The sequence below is a fragment of the Tupaia chinensis genome, unplaced genomic scaffold, assembly GCF_000334495.1.
Source record: "Tupaia chinensis unplaced genomic scaffold, TupChi_1.0 Scaffold000356_2, whole genome shotgun sequence".
Lineage (NCBI taxonomy): Eukaryota > Metazoa > Chordata > Mammalia > Scandentia > Tupaiidae > Tupaia > Tupaia belangeri.
The window spans coordinates 120,741-126,216 of NW_006159852.1; positions in this window are offsets into that span (position 1 = coordinate 120,741).

The window sequence follows — 5,476 nt, forward strand, 5'->3', positions numbered from 1 at the left end:
GGCTAGCAGGAAGACCAGAGGAGGTGAGAGTCGAACGGAAGGTCAAGGATGAAGGCCGCCGGGTTTTGTACCCGTTCTCCCGACGCTCCCAGTGGAGCTCAATGCCACTTGTTCGGTGCGAAGATTGAGGCGACATCGGGTGAAAACGCTCCATCTGCGGTGGCCATGCCTCCACGTGCGTTCCACTTCCAAGGTGCAGATGTAATACCTGCTTTTAAATTCAATTAAGGCAGACTCAGTCCTGCGCCTAGAATACATTACCCAGCCGGAGACAGCAGGGGAAAGAAGGGAAAAAAACAAGACGAGAGGAAAACACACACAAAACACAACACAGACCTATTTAGAGATTTCCCTCTAAATGGATTTTAATTCTCCCGATTCATCAGAGACCAGTCTCTGCTGACAGCCGGCGTTCAGAGCCTGCACACGCGAGCCCAGCCCCAGCGAGGGGAGGGCGAAGCGAGCTCAAATTCTGAGGTCTGCCTCTGCTGGGGGGAGGTCTGGGGCCGCCAGAACGGGGTTCGAATCCCGGTTTGGTTGCTCACTGACCTCGACTCTAGTACCCTCTCTGGGGCTCCGCCTGCTCTTCTATAAGACAAGGACCTGGGTGACAGGACTATCTCGAAAAGGCTTGCAGACAATGACCTGGGTCAGAATCCCGTGCATGGCGAATGCTTGGGGGGGAGGGGGTGATGATGACATGAAAGTCACCTTTTTTTTTTTTAAGTTTATCTCTTCTATGAGAAAGAGCCAGCACAGGGGCTTGGTGCCACGATCCACCCCCTGCCTCGGCCAGCGCCAGATCACGGGCAAGCACCAGCTCATGTTCGGGGAGGTCTCCAGACACACACCCAGCACCCCTGCCTCGGCTGGCCCCACGTGCTACCCCACACCCCCTCCAGCTGCTGCAGGGTTAGCGAGCCAGGTGTCACCTTCCAGCTAGTGGCCTGGCCCTGTGGCAGGTCCCTGCAGCGGGGGAGCAGAGCAGGGACAGGCTTGGAGACTGGGGGTACACAGGGGCAGCAAGGGGGACTGCTGTGTAGACCGGCCTAAGCAAAGGAATGGAGGTGGGCCTGACCCTGAAATGAATGTGCAAAGCATAGCCATTGGTCAAGGGAAGGGCAGGCCCGGGAGGGCCTGGACAGCAGCAGGGTTAGACTCGGAAGCCCAGCCCTCCTCTTAGACATAGCCAACCCGGGCCAGCTGGTGGCCGGTGCATGTGTGTGCATATCAGAAAGTCTGAGGGGAACAGAGGACAAGGGGTTGGGGTGTGACCATGCCCCCTGGGGGTGCTTTTTCTTTCTTCTTTTTTTGGAGAGGTTTCCACTATAGGTTGAGAGAGATATAGAAACAGAAAGCGAGAAATCACCCCCCAGAGGGAATGGTCACGCCGCAATCCCTTCTCCTCCGTTTTCTTCTTGGGATCTTGGGCACGCACGCACACACGCCCGGCGTGAGTTTTAAGCCACCGGGTCTAGGACGCAAACCGCAGTCGACTACGTGGGAGTCCAGCGACATAGCCATTACACTAACTGCTGGTTCCTCTGGGAGTGCTTTTTCACTCCCTTCCCCTGCTGTGTCTTTCTGGTGAGCACATGTACCCTACAGCAAATTTAAAAATAAATAAATAAATAAGATCCAACCTGTGTTGCTTTTCATTAGCTAGGAGTGCTGACAAATCCCTGGCCCCAGGTGCCAAGGCAGGTACGGTCTCACGTGCTGGGGGGGGCGCTATTTGCACTCGCACTTCACAGGCAGGAAGAGGGCTCTCCCTGAGCGGGCGGGGAAGGAAGCGTCCATGCATTATGGGGCCCACGTGAGATGTGAGCCATGTCCATGCCCTGATTTAACCAGTGCATTATGGGGCCCACGTGAGATGTGAGCCATTAGATTGACAGTTGTACACTGTTAAAGGGGAGGGAGGCACCAGCTCAGGAGAAGAGGGATCGCACACGTGACCACGGTTCGAATCTCTGGCCCGGTCAGCCTGAAGCTGGCGGGCATGTGCGCGAGTGCCCAGAACGTCATGACGCCCTGGAAGACTAGCACACGGGGGGTCGCCGCAGGACCGGGCCCCGTGAGGGACCTCTCTCTCTCTCTTGCACACGTGCACGCTGTATTATGAATAAAGGAAATCACGCCAGCCGGAGGCATAGTGGTTAAGGCGCTGGATCCCACAGGGCTGGCTGCCAGCTGGAGGCATGGTGGTTAAGGCGCTGGATCCCACAGGGCTGGCTGCACGGTGGGTACTGGACCCAGCAGCTTGAAAAACACCAGCCTGTGTGTGCGCATGTCCCAAACCCCAGAAGGAGGGAGACAGAGGAGAAGGGATCGCAGAAGGACCGTCCCCCATGGGCTGCTTTCTCTCTGTCTCTCCCCCCAGGGAACGCACACACCCTCTGGCAAACTAGGGGAAAAAATGTCAAAACTAACTAAATACATAGAAGAGAAGGAAGATGCTGAGAGACAGACGGAAGAAAGAGAGGAAAAAGTGAAAACTACAGAGAATGAGAAAAGAGACAGAAGTAGATGGAAATGAAGGGAGACGCAGAAAAGGTGGAGGTCATTAAGCGAGAGGAAGAGAGACAGAGAGAGGAGAGAGACAGAGACAGAGAGACACATGAAGAGGAAAAGTGAGAGGAGGCGAAGACAGAGTGTCACAACAGAAAGGTCAAGGCCAAGCAGGGACTTGGGAGGAACCGAGGGTTCTAGAAGGCTGCAGTGGAGGGATAAAAGGAGGGAGGAGGAGGAAGAAGGCCCAGGGAACTGTCAGAGCGAACACGTCCTTAATTGTAATTACACGGGAACGTTTAGTTTGTAGCTGCAGCAGAAATGAAAAGCGGGGTCTTGTGCATTCCTCTAATGCCCCGGAGTCAATCACTCTTCAAAGGGGCTGGGCTGTGGCTGCATGGGGGGTGCCCAGCGGGGAACCGATCAGAGGAGATGGTTTTAAACTAATCACGCCCTCAGGGAGAGCCGAGGGCCAGTTCTGGGCAGAGCAGACCAGCTGTGAATTGCAGAGCTGTGCCTGCAGCTCCCAGCCCAGCTCAGCTGCTGGCCAGTGGGGCTGCCTGCAAGGCTTGGTTAGGGAGATACACTGAATCAAGAGGGGTCTCCGGGTCCTTAGCTCAGCCGAGGGTGGCAGAGGCTTCCTAAAAGGGCCCCCTGGAAACCCAGCTTAGGCACAGACACTGAAGCACCCAAGCCGGGAAGGAAGAAGGGTATCCCAAGCAGGACAAACAGCTGCGGCAGACTGGGTGGGAAGGAGGGAGGGGTGGGCCGGGGAAGCTGGCAGGGGCCGGACCACGCAGGGCCTTAGGCACCGTAATGAGGAGGCTGGACAACAGGGAATCACGGCGGGCTCACAGCAGGTGGACGCACGCTCACGTTTATTTTTATTTTACTTTATTAAAAGAATTGTTGTTGGGACCAGCAGACGGCGTAATGGCTATGTTGCTGGACTTCCATGTAGTTGACCGTGGTTCGAGTCCCGGACCCGGTGGCTTAAACTCACGCCAGGCGCGTGTGCGTGCGTGCCCAAGATCCTGAGAGGAGAATGGAGGAGAAGGGATTGCGGCGTGACCATCCCCCCTGGGAGTGATTTCTCGCTTTCTGTCTCTCTGTCTCTCTCTGTCTGTCTGGCGAGCGCACGCGCCCTATAGTGAAAACCTCTCAAAAAAAAAAAAAAAAACTTTGAGAGAGATTTTTGCAAGGGCACGTCCAAGGCCAAATAGAGTGACAGATTGCGGCCACACCGCAGTCCCCTCTCCCGGCACACATGCCCGGCGTGAGTTTAAGCCACCAGATCCGGGACTCGAACCACAGTCGACTACACGGGAGTCCAGCGACATAGCCATTACACCAACTGCTGGTCCCCTAAGATCCGTTTCTTACTGAAAGAGATGAGCTTCTCCCCCTGGAGGGGAGCAACACGAGGCAGCACACCACGGGGGGCCAGGAGGTGAGCCGAGGCCGGGGTGCAGAGTACGGGTTCTCTGCGTTGCTCATCCCTCCTTGGGGGTACGCTCAGTCCTGCTGCTCTCTGACGCTGAGAAGTGGGGGTGTGGATGATTCAGGAGTGCTGGAGCCAGAGCAGGAGGCTTGAGTCAGTCCTGAGCGGACGCTTGTCTGGCTACTCAGCCGCTGACTCACCGAGGCCAGGCCGAGCCGGGCCTGCTGGACTGGGGAGGAAAAGGCCCCTGTCCCACGGCGACTCACCACCCGGGCGGGAACACGCCGGGAGTGGCAGCTGTGGGCTCCATAAGACACCTCCATCACGCCCCGGTCACCTCTGTGGCTCCAGCCTTGGGCTGGCTCCCTCGTCCCCTGCACCAGCGCAGTCAGCCTGCCCTAGCTCCCCAGCTTCCACCCTCGCCTCCCCACGTCTGTCCTCCCCACAGCCACCAGGGGGCGGCGGTGAGCCTGGGGTCAGGCTGTGGCCCTCCTGGGCCCCAGCTCTCCAGGGCTCCCCACCCTCCTCAGGGTCAAGGCTTGTCCTCCCGATCCCTGGGAATTATTTCTTTATTTTTACTTCTTTTTAAATTTGCTATACGGCATGTGCGCTCACCAGAGAGAGAGAAAGAGCGAAAACAAGCTGCCAGGTTGGAACTCGAACCAAGGTTGGCCATGTGAGAGTCCAGCGCCTTAACCACCACGCCTCCTGCTGGCCCCGGCCCTCCCCATTTCTCAGAAGGGCCTGCAAGACCTGCCTGCCCCTCCCTGCCCTCCCTTCCTCCCTCTCTCCTGCTAGCTCACCCTGCTCCAGCCAGGTCAGCCTCCTCTGTGTCCCCCCGTGACATGCCTGGGGCCCTTGTACACGCTGGCTCCCTCCACCTGAATCTCTTCCCTCAGCTTCTTTTATTCTGTCTAAACATCACCTCCTCAAAGGAGGCCTCCTTGAATGCTGGTTTCCAGCAGCGTGCAACTCAGTCTCCACCTTTTCTGTCTCAGGGCACTGGGGTCCTGAAATAACCCATCTGTTTGCGATTAGTTTCCCCACCACGGTCTCCGAAGGGGCTGCCACCTGCCTTGGTCACACAGACCCTAGCACCTGGCACCCGGCACCCGGCCAGACAAAGCCATCGTTCAGCACGTGGTCTGCTGCATTGAATGCATCTTCACACCAGGCCCCGGATGTGGGGCCCTTTACCCACCCGGTTCCCGCCGCGGGAAACTGAGGCTGCAGAGGCGGGGGGCTGTCTAGCACGGTGCCCCCATAGAGTGAACGGCAGTGTGTCAGCTCAGGTCTGCAGCCTGGGGGTGCATCCACTGGGGGTGGGGGCGTCGGTCCACACTGCCTTGGGGACAGTGTGCGTGTGTGTGTGTGGGGGTAACAAGAGAGCTCCTAGGAGGGGGACTCCTCATTTAGCGACAGAGGGGACCTCCTCCTTCCTCTCTGCTCCCCTCCAACAAGGTCGGCCTCCCAGTGGCCAGGAGAGGGGACCCACGGGGGAGCGACAGGGAGTAGGGGGCGACA